The sequence below is a fragment of the Anas acuta genome, chromosome 5, assembly GCF_963932015.1.
Source record: "Anas acuta chromosome 5, bAnaAcu1.1, whole genome shotgun sequence".
NCBI classification, from domain to species: domain Eukaryota; kingdom Metazoa; phylum Chordata; class Aves; order Anseriformes; family Anatidae; genus Anas; species Anas acuta.
The window spans coordinates 61262469-61277626 of NC_088983.1; the positions used below are offsets into that span (position 1 = coordinate 61262469).

A 15158-nucleotide genomic window follows, 5' to 3' on the forward strand; every position below is an offset into this window, starting at 1 on the left:
GATTCTCTAGACTCAATCGGAAAAGCCTGCCAATTGTTCATTGGACTCCTCCAGGACATCATTTGAAAAGCAATTTATATCATTTATAAACAGCTATTTCATTACAGAAGAGCAGCAGTCAGGAACAAAGATATTTTGGTTGGTAGATGGTAGGGGTTTTCTTTTCTCTTTTTAAAGAATAATTAAAATTCCACAAGTATATAACTATTATAATCTCAGCTTGCTCATTCCCTTGCACTTTAGCTCCCTCTTTCATTTAGCAAGAATCTGACCTGTAGCTTCATAGCTCAAAATAAAGAAGCACTACAAATTTCTTGCTTTTAACAGAAGTTTAACATAGAAATATAGGCAGATCTTCTTTTGAGGCAGTTTTTGGAAAGGCTCAGAAAAATGCTCTAGATTCAAAGACATGAATTGTTTGGTAATGGTGAATAAGCACATGATAATTCCAGAAAAATTCTTAGGATAGACTGATGATGTGCATAAGGCCTAGAACCACTGTTACTAAAGAGATTGTTGCTAACAAGCAATAGAATTTGTTATCAAGCAACAAGAATTTGTTAAGAGGCAATAAAAATTTGTTTTTCATATTCAATTCATATTGGAATATGAATGCTTGATAACAAATTCTTATCTGGCTGATGACCTGATAACAATTCCAAATTATTCATTAGTGATCACTTTTTTAAGAGGTATTTTGCAAAATCCTCAACTAATACTCTTTTCTCTCACTTAAAAACCTATTTGCATGATCCCTGGAATGTTAAAATTGAATTTTCAATTTCTCTGTAGCTGCCAGCTATTGTCATTGAGGAGATATTTTTAATTTTTTTTTTTCTTTTTTATTTTTTTTCCCTCTAATAAGCTTCCTTACACAAGTTCTTAGCAAAGAAAACAGGGAAAGTCAGAGATCCTGGGGGCTTTTTCCAGCAATCAGCTCCTCTGATGACCTTGCTTTCCACCTGTCCTGACGTTTGACTTGTGCAGCCTTGGGGAGCGACATGGGCTCTGCATACGTCCTACTTATTCATTATAATACTGCCTTTCTGCAGTGAAGGGCTGCTAAGATGTGTTAGCTTCCCTCACCCTTCATTCCCTCATTTTTACTTGACCACCTCACTATCAAATGGGGAGAGAACAACGTGCACAGGGCTAGCCCACTTCACCAAGCCAGACTGTGCTCAGACATTAATGTGTCTGCTAACAGCTGCAAGGACAAAGATCTCCTTCAGGATTCAGAATAGATACTTGGGAGAATTATCTTTCTTTTTATCACTCCTCTCTGCTTCCTCTTCTCTAAACACAGGCAGAAGGCAAAGACGCAACAGAGCTCTGGAGGGAGAGAGGGTAAAAAAGTGAAGACAGAATATATGGAGGGGGGAAAATAAATCGTGTTCCTGAAATAAGGTTTTGGAAAGTTCTTCTTGGTCACCATCCATTGCTAGCATCCAGACAATGTAAAGAAGAGAGAGGACATGATAGCTTGCCTTCTTCCTTCTCAAAGCTCCAATATAAGGAAAAGACATGTCCACCACCTCAAAAATGATGGTCTTTCTCAAGGACGAGAGTTTCTGAAAGCCTCCATAACACATTTCTTACTACAGCTTCCACCACAATTAGGCCATTTACAACACATTGCTTCATTTTTGGTTCACTCATTATGTGATTTGCACCCTTTTCTTCATGCATTACCTAATAGAAAGTGCTTAATCTAACCACTAAAATTAAAGCTTTGTAAAAGAATCTATTTTCAGCTGTGTTGTAGCTGAAATACGTTATATAAGCCTCTGGCCAGCCAGTTTGAATGAATCTGAAGTACATCAGCTTGAATTTAAATAACTTCTGTAGAAGTTCTTTTAAAACATGCTTGGCTTGAGATGATAAACTAATAGAGTTACAATTCATACAGACACGATTTAAATTATTATACCTTTAACATACAGGCAATATAAATTTTTATATTAGTAGTTTTTGTCCCACATGTTTAAGTATAACACGTACAGCATATCCTCTGGCCAGTAAATCTAATTTCTTCTTCTTCTGAAAATTCAAAACTGGTCTTGCCATACCTTTTTGGAACCAGGCTGACACCTTTTTCCTAAGTCACAGGGATTTTTCCTTGCAAAATTACATTCTCCAAAAAGTCAATGGGAGACCACTAAAGTAATCTTTGATTTAGAAGCAAAAGAATTGTGTGTTATTCTTCAGTTGTGATCTAATGATCGTACCAGTGTTGTTGAAGTTTCACAGACTTGCTGCATGCCTTAGAATGATGGAAGTGCCACTGGCAGGAAGTATACACACTGTGACCACAAGAAAATACATTGCAGGAGTAAAGGTAGTAACAAGGAAAACCAAAAATCCTTTTTCTGCAGTTCTACCCAGATTTTCAAGCTGCTTCAGATTGTCAAGGCATGAAATCTGGCCTGAATGTGGTCTCTCAGGATCTGACTGAGTGTAATGTTCCAGGTTATTCTCTAGGTAGTTTTTGCCATTTTGCATTTTGTGCCCAGCTCCACGTTGCTCTCTCTCATTTCAGACAGCAGCCTGCACTCCTCTGAGCACCCAGCTGTTCTTTTGTCTGAAAAAGTTCATCTCCTGTAATTCCCGCTTCAGATGATCTGGGTGGGTTGAGAACAACCTGGCACAAGTACACATGCTGACACCTTGCGTCTACTCCAAGCTGGGTTGGTTTGCCTGCATTACTGACATTTCTCTTCATCACAAAAGAGGTAAAGCTCATGAAGGTTCACAGCCAGAAAAAGGAAGGGTTCTTACAAACTGCTCTTCCCCTGTCAGCAGAACCTCACTTCCAGCTTGCTTTCTCTACAGCAACAAACCCTGCTTGTCCTGGGCCTCAGGAAGATTTCTGTGTCTCCTCAGGCCACTACAGCTCCCTGTAACCTCCTGATAAAGGAGCAGAGCCTGGCCCCTGCCCTCCTAGGCTCTGTCTTCTGGGACCACTGCTAACATGAGCCAAAGGAACACGGCACAACCATGGTCAAACAAGAGCATCCAAACAGCCATGACCTCCTTCCCCTTCCCATGACTTTAGGGAAAGTCAGAGCACATACATGGAAAATAGCTAGAGCTATTGATATCATTATAATCGTAAAAGTTGTAACAACACACTACAGTTGAAGAAAAATATTTCACTGTAACACTATCAATGATTTTTTAATGTTTTGTCATGCATCCTCTGAGCTCTCCTAATCAACTCTAAATAAAAGCATCTCATACATGTATGATGTCCACTTCCTACCTCAGCCACATTTTTCCTTGAGCGGTCTCTCTGTTTCTCTCTCAGGATCATGTTCTCAAGGCACTGGCTGTACTCAAGGACGTTATCAACAAGTGTTTCCCTTCAATTCCTAGTTTTCTATACAAAGTGCTGCCCTCCTGTATTCTCACACCTTTCTGTTTTGTTTTGTTTTTCTCTAGACACTTAGGTGGATGTCCATTAGAATGGGTTTATAACAGATACTGGACCATCTCAGGTAACATCAACCAACAGCCTAGGCCAGGAACATTTCTGTATTTATAGCAATCCAACAGAAAGTACTTCTATGCTTTAACTGAGATAGCCGAGAAAACATGCTCGCTCCACATGTACCCATTAGGTGAGAGACAAGCCTTAATTAGTAAACAGTAGTAAGTGGTTGTTGAGGAGCAATTGGAAGCTGAGACTCAGTTAAGTCCATTCATACATTTTTTTCTACAAGCACTAAACTCTGGAGCAACACGCAAAGCACACAGCTACAAGGTAAGCAGACAGATGAGAAAATGGGATTTTTAGTCTCATATGACAAAAAATGAGAAAAAAAATGATAATCAGTTTCACACAGGAAAGAATGGAATATAAGTTACCCAACATCCTTTTTTAGAAGGGGATTAGGGACCACTTGGGCAAGACTAATCAAGACCAGAGAATTTAGACAATGAGCAGAATCAAGGTAAGAACCAGAAGTTACTGACAAGCATCTGTAATGAGGATGCTGTAGTGACTGTAGCATCTAGAAAACAGTTAATTGCACCACAGAAAAAAACATGGTACAAGAAAATAATTTTACTGAAAAGGGTAGCTGACAAATAGTTCAAGCTTCTCAAAGCAAACAGTCTATAGCAAAGATTAATCCAGCAGGGGCCTTTTATACAGTATGTCTTGCATTAATATGTAAAATAATGTATACATTTTCAGACCAGATCTGCATTTTAAAACTTAAAAGTTACTGTAACATTCTTTATTTGCAGAGACTGGTATTAGCAAGTAGTCCTATTATAACACAAAAATGGATAGGTAGTAGAATCATGCAATAATAAGAGACCCCTGGATATCATTTGTTCTAAACATCCCCATAAAAGCAAGGTCAGAGACAACAACGATGTTCTAATATTTTCCTTCTACTGGCAAGCCCCAAACTGGAGACAGCACTTGAGATGTCATCTCCCTTGCACTGAAAAGAAGGCAGCAATCACCTTTCTTGGCTTGCTGGCTGCACTCACTGACACGGGAGTAGGTTGTAACCCTTCCTGCCACAAGCCCAAATATTATTCTTGGTTTAACGTTCTAGCTGTAGCTGTAATGTGAAAACTGTATGCATGTCAAACAAGTTCTTAGAATTTACCCCCAAAAGTAAACATTAAAATTGTGATACGTATGCATTTTTGTTTTCCTTTAAGAATACATACATGTATATATATACACGTATAACATCCACATATATATAGATATATATGGTTTTACAGGTAAAGTTATGGCAGCTTTTTCTTGTGACTTAGGAGAATCGCACCACTTTGGCAGACTCTTAAATGACCAAAGTACTTGCACATATTGATTCTTCCTTTATTCCCTACAGATATTAGTTATTGCAGTGTTTTGGGCCAACTGAAAAATATGTTTCCAGTCATTTGCCATTGAAAGCTTATATTTCAGTTTCTAAGACACACTAGTGGCTTTTTTCCTGTAAGGAAAAGCATTAGAGATCTTCCACGTCCCCTTTGTGAAATCTGTGTGCTTCTGCTTCACTTCTCAATCCAACTTCACATGTACATCTGTCCTGTTTTAGCAGCTTAGTAGCCTTAGCAAACACAAAAACTGAGAGTAATAAATTATACTTGGTTTGAAAATGTTAGACATGAATAAAAATCCTTTTTCTTCAAAGCTCAAAAGAGATCCTTTCATAACCACTCCTGACAGACCACAGAGGATGGGATCTAGACTTCTTTTAAACAAGAGGTTGTAGATGCCAACTTTATTTCTCCAGTGGCTAACCAGACATATTAACTCAAATGGAACATGAAAGAAAGATGCCTTCCCTGTCCCAACAAACCTATTATCATGAGGACTGTGAATATTATGTGCTCGATGTTCTATGTGAAAGAACGAACAGTAAAAGCTTTCAAAATGAAGTCAGCTGTAAATGCATACTGGTTTTTTTGAACTTAAGATGTAAACTCCCATGAAAGTTGGCCTTTAAAAAAGTTACAGAACAACATTTGAAAAATAAAGATGTAGCAGATATAAAATTTCTAAATTTAAGAGTGAATTCAAAGATGAATACTTCATTGCCTTGATAAATTATGAGATTTTTCACTATATGTCTAGCAGTACTAATCTGATGTTTACAGATGATGTGTAGAACCTTCCTGCTGTAAATTTTGTGTATTTCAAAAAACAAGCATTGCTCCCAATTCTAACAATGTTACCTTGAATTTCAAAATGTTTGATTTTTATTTTTTTTTCCAGAATTACATGTTTTGAAATCAGCACTAATTGCAGAAGTTATAAGAAGACAAAATTGTTAGCTTCATGGTTAGAGGGATAGGTTGCAAAACATTACCTGAATATACAGATTAATTTCCAGAATATGTTCCAGGTGAAATAAATTAGTTTTCCACAGTAGTTATTCCAAAACCATGTGTTTTTTGTCTCATGGTAGAGTAGACACAGGGAAGGATAGTCTGTAGCAAATGGCATGCCCTTTTTCCAAAATGTCTTCAGTTCCTTATTCTCACATAGAAGGCCCAGGCCTTCCGGGCTACACCTCAAAATTAAGGAGATATAGCTAGACCTGCATTTCATTATTTTTGCCAGGTCTACTGTTCTTAAGACCATGTCATGACTTCTTAGGGGGTGGAGGGCAATATATCATCAGGGCCAAATCTAGGCCTAAAACTTTTTGTCTGTTTCCTAGCCCTAGTTTGCTTGTCAAAGATGGCCACCGTCCCCAAACTGCCTTGAGCTTTACCAGAGGCCCAGCAAGTCAAGCCTGTGGATTCAGCACTCACTGTCAGCACTCATCAGTCCTCCTCACCACAGAATGCGCATTTGCTGCCCACATCCTTCCTGTCCTCACGAGGAGCAACTAGTCCAGCATTGTAGTGCCCTTGTTCCCCTTCGCAGTCCTTCCCATTCTGTCAGCGGAACTCCCCCCAGCCCTTGGCCTGCACAGTGTCTAAACTCAATTTTTGCTTCATATCCCTGGAGAAGCCGTGAGCTGAAGCTGAGCCCAGTTCCCTATGTGCAAGCATTTACAGTTCCTGGAAGAGCATTATTGGGCAGCTCTTGTGACGAGGAACCTTCACAACGAGACTCTAGGACTAGTTCAGTCTTGGTGTATCATGTGAATTACTGTACGTTCCTCACTGAGGATAAATAACACGGTTCTTTCTGAAGCAAAACATACTCTCGGTCAAGTTTTCCCTCCTCAGTTATACTGGCAGCCAGGAGTGCATGGAAATATGCCAGAGTCAAAGTGGACTGTAATAAAGTCAATGGCATTTTATCAGATACTGTAGCTAGGGGCAGAATCTGATCCAACATTTACATTTTGAATAGAATTCTTTTAGAAAGCACTTCAGAGAAATAAAACAAAAACAGTTGATTTTCCTTGATAATATTCAATCCATGCAGTACAATTCACAGGAGGCCAATAAATGATTGTTACTGGAAACTTTGAAAAATCATTGCAAAAGAAAACATTTATACAAGTTTATGAAGACTTCTGAAGTATGCTTGATACATTCAGGTCCAAAAGGACTGTAAAGTATCAGGATATTACGCAGAGCAATGCTGATGGTTCTTACTCTATTTACGTTGAATGCAGTTTCATTTGCCTTTTGCATATGGGAAAGGTTAATTCTATACCAAACAATGTTTTGATTCCACTCTAGTGAATTTCTTACAGAAACACAAAAGATTACTTGGATTAATAACAAGGGTAATAAAAATAGTTCCCGCTTTATAATACAAAGATAAACATGTATTTGTAACGGAAAACTGTATTTTCTGGAAAAAATATAAAATTCAGACCTTGGCAAACAGGAATGTAGAAAGTAAAAACAGCTCTGAATGCTCACACCAAACTGTTTTTAGTCCCTATATTTGTTTATAGCAGAAGTACTTTTCTTAGGTCATTTTTAGTTTAAGTTTGCTACTGAAGATAGTTAAATATACCTAATAATTACGGTAGGGTTACAGCTAGATTTTAATCAAAACTTGATGCATTTTAGGGCAGCTTTTCATCAAAATTTGAGCCAAGATTTTTAAGTTCATGAACGTTTCAGTAAAGCTGGGTCAGGTCTAGAATGAACCCAGATTGATTTATGGAATTGCATTAAAAAAATTATCTTCAGAAAGTTCAAAAATAAAAATAACCTCAGTAAAATAAATCAATATTATTTACTCCCATTATATATTTTTTTTACCTTATGTCTGTCCTACCTTGAAAAGAATACAAAGAAAGAAGTGGACAGCTGAGAGGATTCAAAACCAGACAAACATTCATGATCATAATCACAGTAATACATCCATAGAAGGAGAGCTTGTCACACTTGGAATTTTTTATTGTGGAGGAAACAGAGGAAAGAGGAATGGAACACTGAATGCACGATATAAGGGAACTTAGATGCTCCTCCTTCCCCTGCTATTATGTCAGAATAAGGGAACTTTCAGTGAAATTGAGAAAAAGACAAAACAAACGAAAACTCTTAAAGTGATAATGAAGTGGCTTTTTTGTTTGTTTGTATGTTTCTTTAGGTTTAAGCATAAATAAAAAATAACCTGTAGAACTCATTCTTATGATCAAAAAACTGAAGGGAAAATGCAGCAACACCATCCCTAGATCTGAAACTATAAAACATAATGCTTAGCACCAAAGCTGACTAGTTAAAGAGGTTAATCTGACCCATAAGAAGAAACTCCCCTTGTGCACGTTGTCTTTCACACAAATAGGATGTTTTTTTAAATCATTTTTTTAACCATTAAAAAAATATATATATTAGTTCTGCATTATAATTTCCCCCTATTAATTACTACTAAATTTCCTTTTTTTTTTTTTCTTCCACTTCAGAGCTACGTTAGTCTTCATGGACAAAGGATTTCTCTGAGATCAACCATCTACAACAATTCTGTGTTCTTTAGTGTATAGACTTCTAAGAAAACAGCTTGCAGAACAGGATAAGACCCTTCATTCATGGCCACTAGACATTCATTCCTCCTTGCTTTTGACCTATCAATAATCTCATCAAAAATAAAGATGATATAACAACTAAGCCTGATAATTCACATCATTCTAGCAATAATCAATCTTTATCACTGCATACCACCAGACCAGTCTGGATACCATTTAGGAGCTTCACTAAAATATTTGTATAAATTATTGCCATGAAGCTCCTCTAGGCATTTGCTAAGTAGCTAAGGTGCAACAAATCTAGTTTGACTGATAGTCAAGGAGACAGCAACTGACACCAATCAGGATGTCTGTACCACTGACTATCAGCCATAACATTTTTGCCAGAAGCCTGGGCAAATTCAAGTAGGGGACATGGAAAGAAACGAGGAGTGTCATAGAGAACTAGGGATATGTTTACTGGAAGTATGTGAAGGGAGCACAGGAGAATGCTGAAACAGTATGGAATAACCAGAGGAAACCAAAATTCATGATTTCTGCACTTACTGAAACATTTATTCCTTATTCTCCGTTTTCTGACTGATGAGAGAGAGACCACAGCCAGAAAGAAAGTATTAGGTAAAGGTGGTCTGCTGTCGGAAAACATGGAATACATATTTTCATAAATAGCTCTAGGTATGAGAATGAGTAAATTACTGTTTCTCTTCTCAGATTCTACATGTTAATCATGCCTTAGCCACTTTTCCAGTGCATTTCATTTATATTGGCTATGACATGTTGTCTGTTGGGTATAGAGAATGTGGACACTTAATGCATACTTAGGTTGCATAGCGTGCATGTCCTCCCATTGCCTTCAATGGTGTTACAGTGTAAAAGCCCATGTAGCTTAAGTATGAAGGTTAAAGTATTCACATTTACCAAGAATGATCTTGGAGCAGGCTTCCTATATGATACTTGTCCCATGCCATGTGGCTAATGTTTGCAGTAGCCTTTCACACAACCTAAGACTGTGGTTGTTTCTGCAGCAGGTATTGCCTGCAGGTATGCAAAGCTTGCAAAACTATTTTTCATTCCGCCAAACACAACAGGTATCTACAATAGTCTGAGCTGTAAAAAAAAAAATGTCAATTTATTTTATTTTATTTTAGAGATGCTACTTTCTCAGTAGTCTATAAGCCATTTAGGTAAAAGGGAGATGCACACCACACTGGAAGATACAATCAGTGCAGACATTGGCATGCTGTAGGATCATCCCTCCACAACAAAAGGGAAACTTGGCTCACAGCTTGTTATCAGGATGCATCTAGAGAAAGCAAGGGGACCTACAGCACTTCCTACAGGCTGGATTGTAAACAGACAGTCCAGCCCATGGCATTTTGCAAAATTTACAAAACCAGTTCACACCTGTATAAGCAGACTAAGGGACTTGACCGAGAACACTGACTGTAAGACCTGGACTTCGACTTTAAAGTCCCTTCATCTCCACCTGGTGTTGACTGCAGTAGTCTGTACTGCTTCAGGGAGAAGCCTGTCCTTGAGAGCACTTCTGATCAGCTCAGGTGAGCCACTGCAGCTGCTATATGGCTGATGAGCCAGCTCATCTGGACAACTGGGAGCTGGCAGAAATGTAGCCATGGCTCAGGATGAAACATATTCAACAACTGAGCTCCACGTGTGATGTGCATGAACCCAGCAACCTGTCCAGCCATGCATGCCTTTGGTAAGCTTTGGGAAGCTGCAGAAGTTGCAACATTCCTTTGAAAAATAAATAAAAAATAAATAAAAACACAGCTATTTCTGTCACCAGCTTCATCTGATAAAGCTATTGTCACGAGAAAAAGAAGCTAGAAAGTTATTTCCCTTCAAAATATTAAATTTAGATGAACCTTGACGTTTCTAGGTGAGAGACCAAAGTCTAGCTCCAGGTAATAGCATATATGCTCTGTGTGTCACTTATGAAATATATACAACAGCTAAGACACATTAGTTAAGAGAGGCCCATTAGTCATTTGTATGTTTACAACACAGTTCCTGCTGCTTGAACATGGTTTCTCTGGCTTGATGAAGTATATACAGAATAGTATTGTGATTTTTCTGTGAAACGCTGGCTGGTATCAAGACAATGCAAATACTGCTTAGTGCTATGAGATCTGGATTCGCGGAGTACTGTTGTAGCTGAATTGTTTGAAAAGACATATGGCATCCCAAGTGTAACAGATAGTTGAATCTCAAGGGGGAACCATTGTTCATTCATCTGGACCAAGTGACATTCTTTATGCAAGAATAATTCCTGATTAAAGGGTGAGTTTTAATAGAAACTAATTAGGCAACCTCTTTAGCCTGGGCATAATGATCAAATGAGCTGTCACACAGTACCTGATACAATGATCTCACTTGGTACAAGATTTTATTCCTTAGCAATTACACTCCCACGTTGCACTGCATGTGTTTATTGCCTGGAGCACACATGTCAAATTAAAGAGCAGCTTATGCACCTGATATTTAATTATTGCCTAGCACTACAGACAACTGGGAAATGTCAAAGCGAGCAGTCCTGCATTGGAGCAACTAAAACTGATATCTTCTTTGGCAAAGAAAAAAATAGAGATAAAATATGTATGGATGATTCAGTTGTCTTACAATTCACAGTTACAAAAAATGGCCTCCCAAACCTTAAATAATTTACCATCATGCTCAATGCAGAGAATTCTGTCAAAGCAGAAGAGTATGTGAAACAGGTTCACCAGCTCACGAGATTATTTGTATTAGATGCATCTTCACACGATTAAAGTGTTTACAAGAAAATGGTGGGACTTGAGCTGCTTTATACCAACTTGAAATACCAAAGGAATCGTTTATTTATTCAGGTATGGGCTAATACACAGGTGTTAAAAGAAACATTCATTTCTACAACTCTGTTATCCTGCAGTTAACTTAAAATCATCCTTAGCTGACTGGAAATTTTCCTAAATTCCTTCATAGTCAAATCATAGTTGTAATAAGGCTGAAATGAAAAGCGGCAATACTAAAAGAGATGTAAGCAAAATGTTTCCAGCAAATTGAGACATGCTAATCAAAAAGGAAAGTTTTATGGCTGCAACAGAGGTGCTGACAGTAAGGTGAGGAAAAATCCATACCGCCCCAAGTTTTGACTGCAATTTTTAATAAAGAAAAAATGTGCACAATACAAAAGAGTTTCTCTTAGTCATTGATCTGTAATGGAACACCCAAATAGAGATCTGATGGTATCCCGTGGCTAAGAAAGTTGTGTGTGTATCTTGGACCATTCTACTCTAAATAAAGGAATCTAATTACCCGTAATCTTAATTGCACAGTCTAATACTAAAAAGGCTTAATAAGAGTGCTTTTGTATTTACAAAACTGCACAGCTTGTGAAAGAACCCTCAAAACATTTGGCAGGAATCCCAGCCGAGGTATGACTGACTGGAACCTCTAATGACTACAACATGTAAACAAGTGTTTTGTTTCGACTGATAATCATTAACTTCCAGCGTCAGACTTATCCCACAAGGTTTTGTTCACTGCTTCACCAGCCTGCTTTACAAAGGCATCTGGTGCTAAGGGATAGGGAGAAAAAAAAAAAAAGTGCAGAGTGCTATACAGTGTTGTCACTCTTAAACTAAAGTGGCAGTAGGCAAATGAAAGGGTCATGAGGTAAATGCTTCTAACAAGGAGCAAGCTGCTGTGATAATTCCCACCATTCTTTGATGGTCCCTCTTACTGTGTGACTTAGTGACATAATGTGCTAGACCTCCTGGTTATTTTATTTTATTTTTTAATGAAGAAAGGTAATTTGAAACTGAGCATCTCTGAATTATTGTTTCATGCCTTGGTAGCTTTCAACATTAAACATGCACAAAAAAGGAAATTTGGCTTCCCTAACTACTGCAATACTGGAACAATCTGCATCTAAGTGCTGTGTTAAAAAAAATAACAATACAGGAGTAGTGGAATACACTGCTACAAGGACAAATCTGGCATCCTAGCAGAAGGGAAGGATGTCAGAAACTCACAATGGTTAGCTCAGCTTTAAAAGGGTGCTCAGCAACAGTCATTTTCAAAGTGAATTTCAAATGGCCAGATCCTCAGCTAGGATAACTCTGCAAAAATGCAGACATCATGGAGAAGCCTATGCACATTTCTGGTCATTGATTTACTTTATTATTAAAGGAGCTACTGTTCAAATCATTTTATATGGAAGCACAGGAGAAGTGACAGATTATGTCTATTACCTAAAGAGTTTGGTAAAACCTTGCAGTCCGTAAATGAGAAACTGAATAGCCCATATTTACATTTTCAACGTTTTCGTAGTTTGAGAAATAGTGCAAATACTTCCGTAATTTTGACCATGCAATTATAGACAGCCAGTGTTTTTGAGTGTTTAGTAAAAAAAAAAAAAAAAAAAAGGTAGCTTATACACTGCAGATCAGTACTGCTGTGGCTACCTGTAAGTAAAAGGTTATTTGTAAACTCCATTTAGCTACTAATACCTCTGAGACTTAGTTTCAAAGGTTTCCACTTATTTCATGCCCTGCTAGGATCGTGTCTGTGCAATAAGCATTCCTTGATCAGTTTTAGCAGAGCAGTGCAAAGTGTGCTACACACAGCTCTCATGATTGCACGAAGGAATTTATGCATGCAACTCTCAAACAGCTTTGATATAAAACCCCCCAGAATCAGGTAGAAGCTGTGAATCAGCCTGGTTAAATTTATTTAAAAAACACTTGGCAAAGCAAGTTTGCAATTGTTTAATTTTCATTATAACTTCTGCCTCACAAGATAATGAGCCCTCATAACAGTGTTTTATATAAAAGCACATTATGCCTTTACACAGCACACATAAATGGCCAGTGATTATTAACAATGTTAAAATGTCAGTAGAACCAAGCCAGCATAACGGCATACATTTAGCTGCCATAAAAGCTGCAAATGACTGTTACATTGTTTTAAAGGAAGCATCTTAAAAAGGCACTTACAAATAGAGGAAAAGAAATATTTGTTACGAGGAATAGAAATTTAGATGAAATGTCAATCAAATTCGACTTCACAAAAAGCATTAGCCATAAAAATCAGCTAAGCTCATCACTGCTGCTATTAGTATTCTTAGTTTGAGGATTAGAGACAAAATGCTTCATAAATAATTTTTGTTTTTACCTTTTACTTGATTTTTTTTTCTTGCCATCCCAGGATTTCAGTGTTTTGGAATGCTTCAGGAAAATATTCTCAAGGTAAAACTTTGGACAGTCCAAATCTGCACATTTGCCACTGATTTATGATCTGAAAAAAAAAAAAAGTCCAGCATTTAAATGAAAGTCTAGCAAAAAGTAAAAGGTCTAGACAGGGTAATCACTATATAAATTACTACAAATTTTTTAGAGGCTTTTAGCCTCAAAATGTCACTCAGGGCATCATTTTCGACACAATAGGTCTTTCTCCCATTCACTGAGGGGAAAATTAACATGGTAAGAAGTTTGAGTTGCAAAAGATTCGTGCTTGCTGTCGTTGGTTATTTACACCAACCCTCCAGAATTAATCTTGTGATTTTGAAATTACTCAACTCATTCACAGCTATTTTTAGGTTAGTTATAAACTAAAAAGAAAATATATATATATATATATATTTTAAGCTACCAGTATCTGGGAAAACAACAACAGCAACAAACCACAGTGTCATGAAAGATATTAAACTAAATTTGTCAGAAGAACTACTGTTTTGCTCCAGGTAACTCACAAGCTATACAAACCCATAAAAGTTAAAGAAATCATTTTTAATTTTATCTTAATAAGTTGCAAGGCCACATGCTTCATAGATTAACTAAAGGTGTTCAAGACCAAATGAGTTTTGAATATAAACTTCCCCCACCCTTCCACATTATGGTTTTACACAGAAATCACCAACCACATTAATAAATATGAATATATAAAGAAATGTGAAAGCAAACATTTTTAGACTGTCCTAACCCATGCAATCAATTACCAATTATGTTTTTTCATTATTTTAACTCCTAACAATCATAATTTTATTTTACACAAAGGTTAAGCTATTCAAATGCAATATACAACAAACATTTGTATGTATCTCCTTCTCATTAACCACAGTCCTAATCTTTTTCTTTTTTTTTTTTTTTTTTCTTTCCCCTTCCGGTTATTATAAAACAAATATTTTAGAAACTGAGTTAGCTCAAAGAATAAACTGGTACATCTATATCATTGACATAATATACATTTTGAACCAGGTAGACAAGAAATATTTAAAACATGATGTTAAAATATTAATATTTCATTGCTCTCATTGGACACTTAATTGTGAACTGATTTCAGCTGGTAAATTAGTCTTCCTTAAACATGCATTAAGTAGGTACTGTTTTTCTAAAGTTGGAAATCCATCATCTGTCTCCAGTCAGCTTTAGCACCTAGCAGGTTTGTAATAAATACACACACAAGTAACAAAAGCCTGAGCATTAGCAGAGATGTTAAGAGGGCAATTAATTAAGCCACATTAGTACAACGTGATCAAAAACAAGGCATCAGTATCCTTAGGGCAAAAACACATTTCAGGTCAAACTTTACACACACATGCACATATCCATGTATGCATAAACACCTAAATGCATACAGATGCATTAAAAAAATGCATACCAGACCTTTCCTTTATGTTAGGTATATATATATTAAAAAAAAAAAAAAAGCATCAGAGTAACTCTTTGCACTTAGTTTATTTGCACT

General features: G+C 37.0%; 1 long non-coding RNA gene across 6 annotated transcripts in view; it reads right to left on the bottom strand.

Moving 5' to 3' along the window:
• LOC137857950 (uncharacterized) overlaps positions 1-15158 on the bottom strand; it is a 368377-nt gene that overhangs the window by 333488 nt on the left and 19731 nt on the right. For all 6 annotated transcript variants that reach the window (XR_011097417.1, XR_011097414.1, XR_011097413.1 and 3 more), the window contains exon 2: positions 13587-13709. This is a non-coding gene — a long non-coding RNA (uncharacterized lncRNA). The remainder of the gene's footprint in view (positions 1-13586; positions 13710-15158) is intronic.